General features: G+C 39.0%; 1 protein-coding gene across 1 annotated transcript in view; it reads left to right on the top strand.

Annotated features, from left to right (window-relative positions):
* The first annotated feature begins 7,801 nt into the window (after positions 1 to 7,801).
* HPGDS (hematopoietic prostaglandin D synthase) overlaps positions 7,802 to 13,763 on the top strand; it is a 55,191-nt gene continuing 49,229 nt past the window's right edge. The window contains exon 1 of the mRNA XM_067557392.1: positions 7,802 to 7,841. The gene's annotated coding sequence lies outside the window, so the exon portion shown is untranslated. The remainder of the gene's footprint in view (positions 7,842 to 13,763) is intronic.

The raw sequence follows: 13,763 nt of genomic DNA, 5'->3' as shown, positions 1-13,763 counted from the left end.
GGAAAAATCATCCACTAACACCAACCCTGAACTTTTAAGAAGCTCAGATCAGATTCTAGGCCAGAATCTAGAATAAATCTTCAGTTAAGTATTGCCAACTTAAAACACTGTATGCTTATTTAATTAGGGTCTTTAAACGGTACTTGTGGAACACTGAAAATGCAATAATGGAAAAGTCAAAATGAATTCAATAGGGTATTGCACTGATTTCAAAGATATAATTAATTAAATTAGAATCCCTTGTCTCATGATTAATATTAGACACAGAGAGTATCCCAGTGGTAAAAAAAAGTAGGTTTGGGTTCCCCCCTTCGTTCAGGTCTGTTTGTACCAGGAGGGTGGGAAATCTGCTATAAGAAATATTCTACTGTACTGCCCCAGAGTCGATCAGTTGATAGGAACTAAACTGAAGAACAGAGAGGAGAGTTTAGGATAGTGATTTACAAAATGGGCTGTTTTTATAACTTGATTCTTTTGTATTTCACTCTTTGGGAACTTGTGGACTAATCAAAAGTGGAACTTAAAGGACTGACAATTTGCTGTTTCCCTAAATAAACCCTGGTAAGTTATTATTAATATTAGAAACATGACCTTCCATGATCCAGCCCAAATCAACTAATTTTTTCTTCTCAGGTTACTTAGAGGAAAAACCCCATTGCAGTCCTGATTCTAAAGAAGATTGGTAGGTGGCTGCATCTAATTAAGGGTTTACAAAAACTGGGTTTTTACTCTCCCCCACATACAAATGTAGTTGGACATATCAGATGGCTTCCTGCCAGTGTCATGTATATGGAAAGGACTGCAGTAAAGTTTTAAGAATTTAAAGGCCCATTCTGCCCCATGCTAAATTCCCTTTGTGACATTATGACAGTACAAAGGTGACTTAAAGCTGCCCAAAATGGTCATCTGGGGATTCCCCTTGCATAGGAAAATCCCCAAGATGTAGGCTCCTGGAACCCCCTTTATAGAAGGCGGGAGGTTTCAGGACTGCGCACTCTGAACTCTGTTGATCCTTGCAAATGTGACTTCCCCCTAGGCTACTCTAACCTACACAAGGGGCAGACTAGCTCCTGAGTGTCTCTCAACTCAAGCGGGATGGTAATAGAAATGTGATTTAATCCTACCTTTGCACTTCCCAGCTGTGTCAACTGGAGCTCTGGTGCATCTGAGAATTGAAGCCTATGGTAAACGAGCTGTTTGATAACAGAGACCAAAGTACACCCAAGAAAGAGTGCTCCATTGTGTTTTTGTTTAACTACTAATCTTGGGGTGAGGAGTAGAGCAGAAAGTGTGTGGAGTGGGGCTGGGAAAGGGATCAAGGTAGTGATTCAGTAACATTCACAGAATCACAGAGAAAAAGGGCTGTAGCACTGCCACATGATTTACTGATCCAATAATAGCCCATGAACCCATGGAAATAGACATCTGCCATACTAAATCTTGGATTTAATTTTAATCCATCTGACTTCCTCTGGATTTATCTCGGGCTTTCAAATAAAGAGACGAGCCCCAGAATTCATCAAGAAAGAATGTCATTTAATTAATGTCCTCATCTCCCTTAATACATCCTTCCCATACAGTCTCTTAAATATGGCATTTAGCTGACACTGTGACTGGAGCGACATGATCTGAAAGCCAGTCACCCTCTAATGTTGCCCATGCTGCTGTGTTTAATGTGAGTTTCGGCGCACTTTGATTAGTTCTGCTGTCACACCACAAGCAACCCAGGCTCCATTCTGTATTCAAAAAGACAGGCTGCTGAGGTGAGAGCGGTACTGTCGCAATAGGTTAAAACTGGAAGCTGCGAAACAGTGGCATTTGAAGAACCTCTCATAATTAAATACCTTTGTTATAGTTCAGCCATTACATTGACTGATTTGGATGGATGTTCTCTTTACTAGACTAAGTCCATGTATTTTTAATATATATGTGTGTGTGTATGTATATATATAAAATAGACTACCGTCTTGTTTTAGCACTTGTGATAAAGTTGCCTACCCTTCATAAATCTGGAGACAAGTAAAAGTTCCCTTACATGAAGCATCTCTTGCAACAGACTGTAAAACACAGTGTTTGCTTTACTACACTGTAGAACAAGGCAGTTCAGTGCTCTTTTTCATGCTATAAACATCTGTTGCAAGCTGAAATGGAAAAATATATAAAGAGCTTACGCAGTAGGAAATCATTATCAAAGGAAGCTAAATCCAAATCAGTTCATTGCATTACCAACTGCATTGTTTTAAATGTAATGGTATAAATCATTCCCGTTTCAGGAATCTAGTATAATTACTTTATTGTCCTCAAATAAATTAAGCAGATACCTTTGGGACTGGGAATGATCATAATCTAACAGAAAAAGGGATTATTTTATTCTTCAGAATGATAAATCTACTGCATGATTCTGCAAAAACCCTTACTCACTTGTGCAATGTTTACTCATCCAAAGCATCCCACTGAAGTTAATGAGAGTATTAATGTAACCGTTTGCATGATCAAGCTTTCCATTAGTCCATTGGACTTTCAAAACTGTAGTGGGGGGAGACTCCACTTATGTAGGTATCTTGTACAATGGGCTGAAGGTGGGTTCCATTAAACATGGACACATTTATATAGACTAACACATAGGTGAAATCCTGGCCTCACTGAAGTCAACAGGAGTTTTGCCATTGACTTCAACCTGTGTCAGGATGTCACCCTTGATCTCCACTGGAAGCTTTCTGCGAACAGCATCAGGGTGTATCTTCACTAGGAAAAATGTTTTCTTACCACGTTTGGTTACCATGTGGCAAAATCATGGTGAATAAAGGCTGATTGTAACTGGCACATTCAGCAGATTGAGGTTAGTTCTAGGGGAGATCCTATGGTTTAACTCAACCTACTAACTTATGTTAAAACTACAGAACTGCCTGTCTTCACTAGGATTTTCTCTCATGTTAGATACTATGTGTTAGCTAACAAACACAGCTTTTTCCTAGTAAAGGCAAGTTCCACAACCTCAATTCCTGAAGAATACCCTCGATTTTTCACTTTTTAGGAGAATCAGCATAAAAAGCCCACACAATATATGTCATATTAACACAAAAACAGTCGACTCCTTTATGGCTCAGTAGATTGAGAACAATCATCTACTAAAATCTGTATCACATTAACCTAAAATAATTCTTCAAGAGAGAAGTTTCTAGGACAATAAATGCTACTGCATGGAAATACAGTGAAATCAGTTTACAGTGAACTTTGATGCAGTTCAACTCTTTTTTCATAGTGAAATGGAATAAAGATGCCCAGTTGCTTCTATGTAATTAAAGCAACTGTCACAATACATAGGGTTGGTCTACACCGTTCTTGTACTGATCTAACTGAACTGATAACCAAATAGATTTTTCCTAAGACGTTGCAATCCCCTAGTATGGATAGAGCCGTGCAAGTAACTGATTTTTCATTTTCCTGTATGCAAATGTAGCTCTGTCAGTTCCAGGATATTAGAGACAAGCTGGGTGAGGAAATATCTTTTATTGGACCAACTTCTGTTGGTGAGAGAGACAAGCTTTCGAGCCACACAGAGTTCTTCAGGTCTGGGAAGGTACTTCCAGTGTCACAGCAAAATACAAGCTGGAACCGATTGAAACCAGACAATCACTATGCTCTTGAATGAACTCACTTGGGAAAATGATTAAAGCCTAAAACACCCTATCACCTGTGAGTGAACACTTCACAAAACAATCACTCTATAACTGACCCATCAGTCTTCAACCTCAAAGGAAACCTACACAATTGCTTTCAAAAAGTGAGCCTGGGAGCTTAAGTTCATTACTTTGCTAGACACTAAAAATCATGGACTGACCAGAGACACTGGATTTATGGCTTATTACAACAATCTGTAACCCATTAGTCCCCCCCCCCTTTGTCTCATGACTGCAGAGGTGTTAGCGGGCCACTCTCCTTTGAATGGTCCCTTAAAATAAGTGCTAACTACTTATGATAAACTATCTTGAATTTTGCTGTGACCTTGGGAATACATTTCCCAAACCTGAACAAGAGCTGTGTGTGGCTTCAAGGCACAACCCTCTCACCAAAAGTTGGTCCAATTAAAGATATTACCTCACCTACCTTGTCTCTCTTTTCATTTTGCTGGCAGTTCCAGGGGAAAAAAATTGGCTAAACTCAAACTTTTTCAGAATTTTTGGGAGAGCAAAAAGGTTGGAAAGAAGTCTTTGAGACAAATTAAACATTTTGGAAAGGAAATGAAAGGCTGGATTCACAAAACTGAGGTGGCGGAGGTCCCCTTATAGCATTTAGCCCAGCAGTTTGGACACTTACCTGGGACATGGAAGACTCGTGTTCAAATCCCTGGTCTGGAGCAGGGGCATGAATCCCCTCTCAGTCCCCCAGGACATAAGATAGAGGCTGGCTTCAAGGCTGTAGGATATTCTGTAATAGAGCTTTCACAATCTCTCCTATTGAAGTTGTTCCACTTTGCATAAATAATCAAATATTCATTGCAGAAGGGACTGGAACTCATGTATTCCTCTCCCCTCACCGTCCCTGATAAATGAACTAACCACCAGCTTAGTGTCTCTTTCTCTGGTCCAATGAATATTTTAATATTTAATTATTTATAAGAAGTGAAACAGCTTGAACAGGAGAGACCCGTCCCAGAATATGCTATAAGCTGAAGTTCAGGACACTCATCTTGGAGGATGCAAACCTGGGTTCAAAGTCCCTGTTCCAGAGCTGGGATTTACACCTGGATTTCCCACTTCTCAGGTAAATGTCCAAACTACTGGACTAGAGTTTACCAGGGGACGGGCTGGGTTGAGGTGCTCCATCTCCTTGATTTTCTGAATGGCACCCAAATCTATCCCAAAAATAACAAAGTGTTTTATTTTGGAAATGTCAAAAGGAACCATTTTTCTCTTTTCTTGTTTCGAACAAGACAAGTTGCTGAAGTCAACACAAATTCACAAAACATTATGGTTGACATGAAACTGCATTTTTCAGCCAAAAAAAGTTTTGGCTGAAAAATATCATGCAGCCCCAAGTTATACCAGTATAACTTACTACGCTGATATTACAAACAAACATTACCAGCCTATGACGGTTGCAAAAATCAAGCACTCAAAAGTCAAGAAATGCCAGAATTAAGGTTTCTTGCACAAATTGGCTCAAAAAATTGGCACTATGTATCAAAGTTTCTCTTTGTTGTAAAGGGTGGTGGTAAGTAATGGGGAAAAGTAAGGGTGGGAAAGAGGCAAAGCATGGTGCTAATGCCATTGGAATGCACTTATTATACGGTGTGTAGCAGATATATGGCAGATGATTAGTGCTGCTACCCATAGGGATTAGCAACTCCCCCGTGAAGGAGAGAGGTGCCCTGGTTAGTTCCACTTCCTGCATCTGTGAAGAATGCAGATCAACATTTACAAATATTAATTAGGCCACACAATGTCCCTGTGTGGTAGGTTTTATGCCTATTCTTATATGGCAGATGTCATCAGGTGGCTCTGTTGCACAGTATTCCAAATGAGTCCTATAAATACAAACCTGTGTCTAATATTAATCATGAGAGAAGGAATTCTAATTCAATTAATGATATCGTCGTAGCACTATAAAATAGTTAAATTTCTTTAGTAAAATCAAAGAAATTTGCAATCATGCAAAAAATAAGGGAGGCAGTTCACCTAACTGGTGGTACTGTGAAAAGACTGGTCACAAAAAGACGTGGTATAAATTCAAGGCCAGCCAGGACAGAACATCACAAGTACATAAAGATAGTTCATCACCCAGTTTGGGAAAAACAGGCTGACAGCAAATTGAAGAAGCAAAGCATGGTGGTACAGGGAGTAGCCCTCAGATTTTATTTAGATATGGACAGCTAACAACAATAATAGGATCATGGACACTGAATGAGTGACAGGAACTGTGACTTACACAGGACTTCTAGACAGTGGCTCAAATATAACTCAAATAGTTATTAGACCAAATATAGTAAAAATGCTCAATGATAGAGGGCCATAACTGAACAACCTAATTGGTCTCAGATTAGATTACTGTAATGCATACTTAACTGGGATACACTTAAAACACTTGGAAACTTCAGTGGGTGCAGAATGTGGTTTATTTTTTCTAAATTGATTAGGAACAGGTTTAAGCTAAAATAAAATAAGGTAAACTGGAATAAGAGTGTCTGCACATGGATTTGCATTGGTTTACCTCAACCAGAGCAAGTTAGTGTATAGACAAGGCCTTATGTGCTCTCTCAAGGCAAAACAGAGCTAGAGAAGTGTCCTTCCAAACACGTTGCTGCAATTTTGGCTAATGTCAGCACTCCCTTTCAACTTGAGAAATGCAAATATACAGTAAACAATACCAGACTGTCCCTTCCCTTAAGCTTCTGTTGAATAACTATTTAAAGATCAAGTTGCCTGAGAAATGAGAAAGAACTTTAAGCACATAGTGTTCGTGGTATCAGGAGGAGGAGCAGTAACCCTGATAGCAGTCCAGTGAAATCCTTGTGGAATGCCAAAATATGCTGTAAAGGATCAGTGGAGAAGATTCTGCCCATTTCTTACTTTATCATCTTCATTACAATAAATAATAATAAATATTTTAAACTACTTGGCAGTCCTGCATTGCTTTTCATCCAAGGATCTGAAAACAATTTTTACAAACACTGAGACGCACACAGCTACCTACCCCTCTGGTAAGGTATTGTTATTACATCCAAGTTACAAAAGGATAAACTGAGGCACAGTAAAGCTGAAATGATTTGTCACAGCACAAGCCCCTGGCAAGTTAAGTCTAGGGGCCAGATCCTCAGATGGTATAAATTAGTAGAGCTCCACCGACTCAAATGATTAATGCCAGTTAATACCAGCTAAGGATCTAAACTTGAAACACAGGCATTTTCACTCCCATTACCTGCTAGTGCTCCAATCTCTAGAATACATTTTATCAGATGAAGATCAATTCTTTCTACATACATTACCTTCTACCTGAATTGCAGCAGAATGCAAGAGGAAATTAAGTGGGCAGAAATCTCCTGATAGTTTATGTACTAGTGGCTATCATGGGTGAAAAATGTTAGGCTAAATCTGAGCTAATGTTCAAGTTGGCAGAGTCTAAATCAGTCTGGCCATCCACTTTCAATAAGTAAATAAAAACATCTGTCCTATGTTTCTATGCTCATGTAAAAATCAGGAGCTATGCTCAGCTTGGTCATATTGAAATGTTTTAGTTTTATGCACATTTTCTGATCCTTCTCCTACATAAATGCCTTAAAACTATCAAAACACTTCACAGTGGATTATAAAAGCTTTGGGATTGTATTAATTAATTTTTACTTTTTAAAGTTCCTATCCCTGCCTCTATCTAATGAGGAGGCTGTTATTTAATGCGTCACTGTATAATTAGATAAGATACTGGAGGGATTTGCATTATTTGCAGATAACCTATGACAGCAGCTTCTGAGCTTCAACACTTTTTATACCAATAAGAAGATATGGTTTTGCTGAGTTCTCTGGTGTCATTGACTTTTGTGTTGTATTTTCTGACCTTGTTTCCTACAGCTAACCTTTAGATGAAACGGCTGACAGCTCTTACATGATATACCAACAGAATTCTTGTTTACGTACTATCTTTATCTGAGGAAATGATGTGTGTCTGCTATACTTAAAATGTATTCATGTGAGTAAGTGTAAAGAATCTTATGACTGCATAGTCGGAACTACTGGGAGTGGTCTGCATGTTAACACAGTGATATATATATAACCCTTTCCAGCGCAGACTATCATTCAGAGAAATTCCTGTTCACTGAAGGAAGGATTACATTGACTGCAATAGAAGTGAGTGATATTTAAGAACTGAATTTGACAAGGAAATTGACTTCTCTCTCCTCTTTTCAATTTTCATTTTCCAGTCTTATTCTGTCTTGTTTAAATATATTGTTGCTACTAGATAAAAAGGGCTGTTTTCTCCTGCCATTTATGACACTTTACAGCAAGTACTGAAAATGTATCATTACTGCAGTTTGGTGAATCAGGTATAATCATTAACTACGTGCAACAATTCCTATACATACTAGCTTGTAAGCGTATCTGAAACATACCTGTAATATACCTACTATTCTGCCTTTGGGCTTCTTTTGACTACCTGTTACACTGAACTGCCTGAGGTTTTGTGATCTGGACAAACAGCAAGTGCACTACAAACTAAACTAAATTTATGAACTACAGTAGTATCCAGAGGTAAAAAGTCAGTTCAGTAACCTGCTGAGGGAGATAGAATCAGTTAAATGAGGACGAATAGGGGCTATTTGTACTGATCCATTTTGATAGTCAGGATACTTTTCTAATATGAGATAGAGTGATACTGCAGAAGAGGCAAAAGCATTCAAACAGTGAAAGAACAGGTTAGCAAGAGAGAGCTGCTCCTGTCTGGGGTAAGTGGCTTCAAAGCTTTTTATTCAGCTAAAGCATTATTCTATTATAAATAAAAGCTGATCCTCTGATACCTTCATCTATGTAACCAGTCCTAAGGCAGGTTAATGTCAGAGGAATTAAATAGCTATTAAGTAGAACTGAGCAGTGCCTCTGGGCTTTTCACTGGTCATTTCATACACTGTCCTCTCTCTTTTCATTCATCCAGCCATATTCATAGACCTTCATATGCAGAAAGACAAAGAGCTAAAAGAGTTTGTTTTAGCTGTCTTTTTCTTCCTTTTCAATTCAGCCATGGTTATATACAGTTTTTAAAAATTTGAAAATCACACTGTAAATCTTTGCCCAGCCTTACTTTTCTCCAAATTCTAGCTGACTCCTGCTTTCATTCACTAATATACCTATGCACAGACTCCACCTGAGCACGTCCTCCATTAAATAACCACTTTCATTTAGTAGCGGTACCATAAACAGACAAAACTTTGCATGATGTCTTTAGCCAGAAATATTCTGCCATTGCTTTCTGTGCTCTGTGCATTTACATTTCTGAGAACTCCACCTGTGTGCAGAGACAGCAGCCATTTTGCACTCAGACTTGCTGAAATGTTTGCAAGAGATGCACATACTGAGTTCTTGCCTGGAGATTTTCCTTTTGTTCATTCTTGTTTTTCTTGATCTAAAATAAAATACACCTACATACCAAAAATATGCAGTTGCTCTTTGTGTAGCCAAAAACATAACACTTAAAATATGTTTTCATTTCATATACGCTATGAACCAAAGTGGTTCTGTACAATAAGTTCAGTTTGATATTTCCAGGAAAAAAATGACTAGTTTAAGGTTCATGCTATTCAGCTGAGCTTAGTATCAGATAATCATATGTATCAATGGAGCCATACTATTTCCATACCTTGTCATTTAGTTTCCAGTCTTTTTTACTAGAGGCATCGCTCACTGAGATGATTCAGTGGAAGTGGAAATCTTTTCATTGCATTGATTTTTTTTAGGTAGCCATCACTCTTACCTTTTGGTTGTGTTGTTCAACGGGGGAAAGTTATTTAATATAATAGGTCAGAGCTATGTGGGAGTGGAACCTGAATAACTGCATATATTGTCCATGAATCCCTATGCCAGAATGTTCTTAAAACTCTGCATTCCCATTCTCTGCTTTGCATCTCCAACAATCTTTTGCTAGTCTAATTCTTGCTATGTTTCTGCAGCAGTCTGAATAAGTACAGGAAAAGGAATTCTGGGGGAAATAGGGCATTAAGTATAAATTCATGTCCTTTGTAGTTGACCACGTGAACTTTTTTTTAATTCCACTGTTGCAAAATCTCTGTTAAAATTTGCAGTCCATGGATTTTAGATCTTTTGTCTCAAAAAGCAAGTCAGCACGTCAGAGGGGGACATGAAATGAAACAGAGCGGTGTAATCTTTCCAGCTTGCACTGAGATGCAAGGACATCAGGAGTGTGTAGCGGAATGTTCTTGGCCACTGTTTGGTAGTCATAGATCCCTGCTGAGCACGTAAGGGGGAAGGAATTAGATGGAATACAAGCTATCCTCACTTTAAAAGTGCCCTGGAATTAAAGCCTGCTTGGGAAGTAATTACATTTCAGAGAAACCATGGTTTCTATAAAGATGAAGCCAGATCTTCACCTCATAGGACTACAGTACAGCTATGCTGATTGACACTAGCTAAAGATCTGGTCTATAATGCATATGCTATTTCAAATGGGCTAATATTCTGCATCCTATAAATACTGCACCAGTTAACTCAGGTGATCTTTTTTCTAGTTTAATTATATATATTTTTAGATTCCAAATACTCATTACATACACTATAATATTGATAAAAGTAAGTAATTTATACAGAGCCAATATGCCCAGGCTCTCTAGGAATCTTATAAAACAAACAGAAAATATTAAAGCAGATCTGGGGGACATGGTATCCTCAGCTCTAGAAAATGCAAAGCCTTTCATATTGCCACTTTATACAGATGGCTAAAATCCATGACACTGCCAAGATCACACAGTAAGATATTTTGAAAAGGTCCAGTGAAAACAAATGGGCACTGGCAATATTGTTGTTACAAGCTTTGGAATCTAAAGCACCAACCCCTCTGACCTGAAAGTCGAAAACAGGAGAGACAAACAATTGGTAACAGCGTACAATTAGAATAGCTTTGCACCTCTCTATGTTTAACAACAGCCAATAGAAAAGGACAAATAAATACTTGAACATTAACAGAATATCAGACTATTCATATGTTATGCATAAATAGTAACTGTTAGGCTGCTTGTGTGCTGAGATCATATTGAGCCATACCATTTCACTGTTACCTTATACTCTTCTGTCTGTTGTCTTGTCTTATCCTCAGACGTCAAACGCTTTGGAGCAGGGACCATCATTTTGCTCTGTGTATGTACAGGGCCTCACACAGTGGGGTCCTGGTCCATGACTGGGGCTCCTAGGTGCTATGAATATACAAATAATAAATAATAATAATTAGGTGTGTGAATACCCTGGCCGGGCCTGATCTTCGGCTGGAGCAGTGAAGTCAATGGAGTGTACTGATTTACACTAGCTGAAGATATGTCCCAGTGATTTTTGCTCACATGAACAGAGCTAAATCAACTGCCCAATATGGGTTCAGGAAGCCATTTGTATTGAGAGGGAGCTTGGTTTTCCTGCCTGCCTTTGGAATATTGGGCAGGTGTTACTTCCTACATGATTACCATCCTGTCCTGACATGAGGCTGCAATGTTGTTGGACCTCAGGAGTTTGCATCACCGAGGTATCAAATTTTAGAAAACAGAAAAGGATGTCAGAAATGTATAAAGTGTACAGAGCATGCTTGCGCACAGACAGACAGACAGACAGACAGACAGACAGACAGACAGACAGACGTCCTATTTTTACCATTCATTAAGAAAGAGTGTTTACATTTATGTGGTCAGAAAAAGATCTGAGGCCTTTCTTCTCTGCCTCTAACCATTTAACCCAGCCCATTGACCTTATCTTTCATTTACAATTAATTTTTTAAGCTGGTTCACTTCATTCGGCTCTTAGATACCAAGGTGCTTTAGAAATGGCAGACAGATAGTTGGTTTCCTTATTCCTCTTCATCTTCCAGATTATCTGGGATGCTACAGAGAACAATTTAAAAACAAATTTTTAACTGGGGCCAGCCAATTACCAGCCAACAAAATTGTGCAAATCCAGAAGGAACAACTGGGGTCAAAAGAAAAGCAAAATTGTCACTGACATTCCAGCCTAAAATGAAAAGCCTTGCACTGATTCTGGGCTCAAAGGGAAAAAGCTGAAGCTTCAGCAGAGTCCCAACACATTATGGTCCAAGATATTAACAGCAGTATACCATAGGCCTTGGATCAGCAAAGTACTTAAGCACATACCTGACTAAGTATGTGAAAGTCAGTAAGATCACTCATGTGCCTAAGTGCCTTGCTGAATGGGGGACTTTGGGGTACGTCTTCACAATTAAAAAAGACCTGCAGCAGCGAGTCTCAGAGCCCAGATCTACTGACTTGGGCTCACCCCGCCAGTGTAGACAGTCAGGCTCAGGCTGGAGCCCAGGCTCTGAGAATCACCCCTCTTGCCAGGTTTCAGAGTCCGGGCTCCACCCACAGCTCTAATGTCTAACACTGCTATTTTTTGCCCCACAGCATGAGCCCAAGTCAGTTGACTCACTGCAGTGGAGTGTTTCCACCCCTTCCCCCCATATATAGCTCCTACATAGCCCTTTTCAGTCACAGATCTCAAAACACTTTACAAGGTGGTTGGTAACACTATCCTCATTTTACAGATAGGGAAACTGAGGCACAGAGTTGCTGTGACTTGCCCAAGGTCATTCAGCAGGCCTGTGGCAGACCTGAGAATGGAACCCAGTTCTCCTGACTCCCAGTCCAGTGCTTTAACAGGCCATCCTGCCAGAATTATTTTACAGTGTCCTACCTGTGTGTAGCACTAAATTTGAATGTTTAAGGTGGATTTTTAAAAAAAAATCAAAATGCATATGATGGTGTATATGAAATGAAAAAGCTACATGTGTGATTTGGGGTTTATTTAAGGTTTTCCAAGTTCTCTGATGCATCAGCTGCAAAATGCACAAATCGCCACTAGGTCTCTGTCTCCAAATCACTATTCATATTAGTTGTTTCTGCTACCTCTGAAATTTTTCTATGAAGTGATGTCAGATATAATCTATCACTTTAGTGTTATATAAAATTATATGCAAATATACAAGATAGAAACTTACTTGTGTAAGCTTGAAGCAGTTGTTTCTCCACAATAGGCTTAGTTTATATATTCTTCCCATCTGAGTAGAATAGAAATGCAATTCATCTTCAGTCTGGTCCAGAGTTTGTGAGGCATTTAGTAGTCAGCATTATACTTTGATGTAAGCCCATGTCATTTTACCTTATGGTATAAAAGAGCACAGTGGAAAAGGCTGGATTTGTATTAAATGTGATTATGAACTTAAAATGGGCAATTACTCCCATCTGCTGGGAAAACAGCTACAAATTCATTCATCAATTGTACTGAAGAGACAATGAGCAATGTTGCTGTAGTCTAAAAGCTGCCTAGCCCACTCAGTTATCGCTCTGTTCAAGTGGAATCCTTGAGTATCATTTGATGTCAGTGGAGTTGTACATGTGTTGTTGAGGGCATACTCTGGCTTGCAGTATATCTACTATTGGTGATGATGACAATTAAAATGAAGATTTGGGGGGAAATTTTTCTTTTGGGCCAACACTTTCCAGTTTTTAATCAAAAACAAAAAAAAAATGATGATTTTTTTGGTAAATAATTTCAGTTCTTGGTAATAGTGTTTTAGTTTTTAATTTTCAAAACCTGAATATTTTTATGGAGAACCAAAACATTTTTTTTTTTTTAAACCAAAAATTTTTTTTTAAACCAAAAGTTTTTCTGTTTTATTTAAGGAAATGCATACATTGCATGTGTGTGTGGGAGGTCTCTGACAGAGTTCTCCACTCTGTTACCCATGCCGCTGAAGTGCAGAGGGGTCTGACTAATGCCTGCTCTGCTCTCCTCTCAAATCATGCAGGATTTTGGGTGTGGAGTTACTAGATCCTGCTCCTCGCCCATCCTGTCAGCTGCAAAATCGTGATGCCGACCCATTTCTTCTACATACTCATTCTGGTCAGCACCTGCTGTCACTATCAGGGAGCCCTAGATGTCTCATGTTCAGATATCAAAGCCAGAAATGTGGGGGGGGGGTCTTATTCCTGGTTTGGAAGGGGGAATCCCAAGGGCCCCTAAATCTCTCCCTCAGGCTTTGCCGTT

The sequence above is a fragment of the Emydura macquarii genome, unplaced genomic scaffold (genome assembly GCF_026122565.2).
Source record: "Emydura macquarii macquarii isolate MOO-44397 ecotype Brisbane River unplaced genomic scaffold, CSIRO-AGI_Emac_v2 contig_1790, whole genome shotgun sequence".
Lineage (NCBI taxonomy): Eukaryota > Metazoa > Chordata > Testudines > Chelidae > Emydura > Emydura macquarii.
The sequence above is the reverse complement of the archived record's forward strand: the minus strand, read 5'-3'. Positions and strand labels throughout refer to the sequence as shown.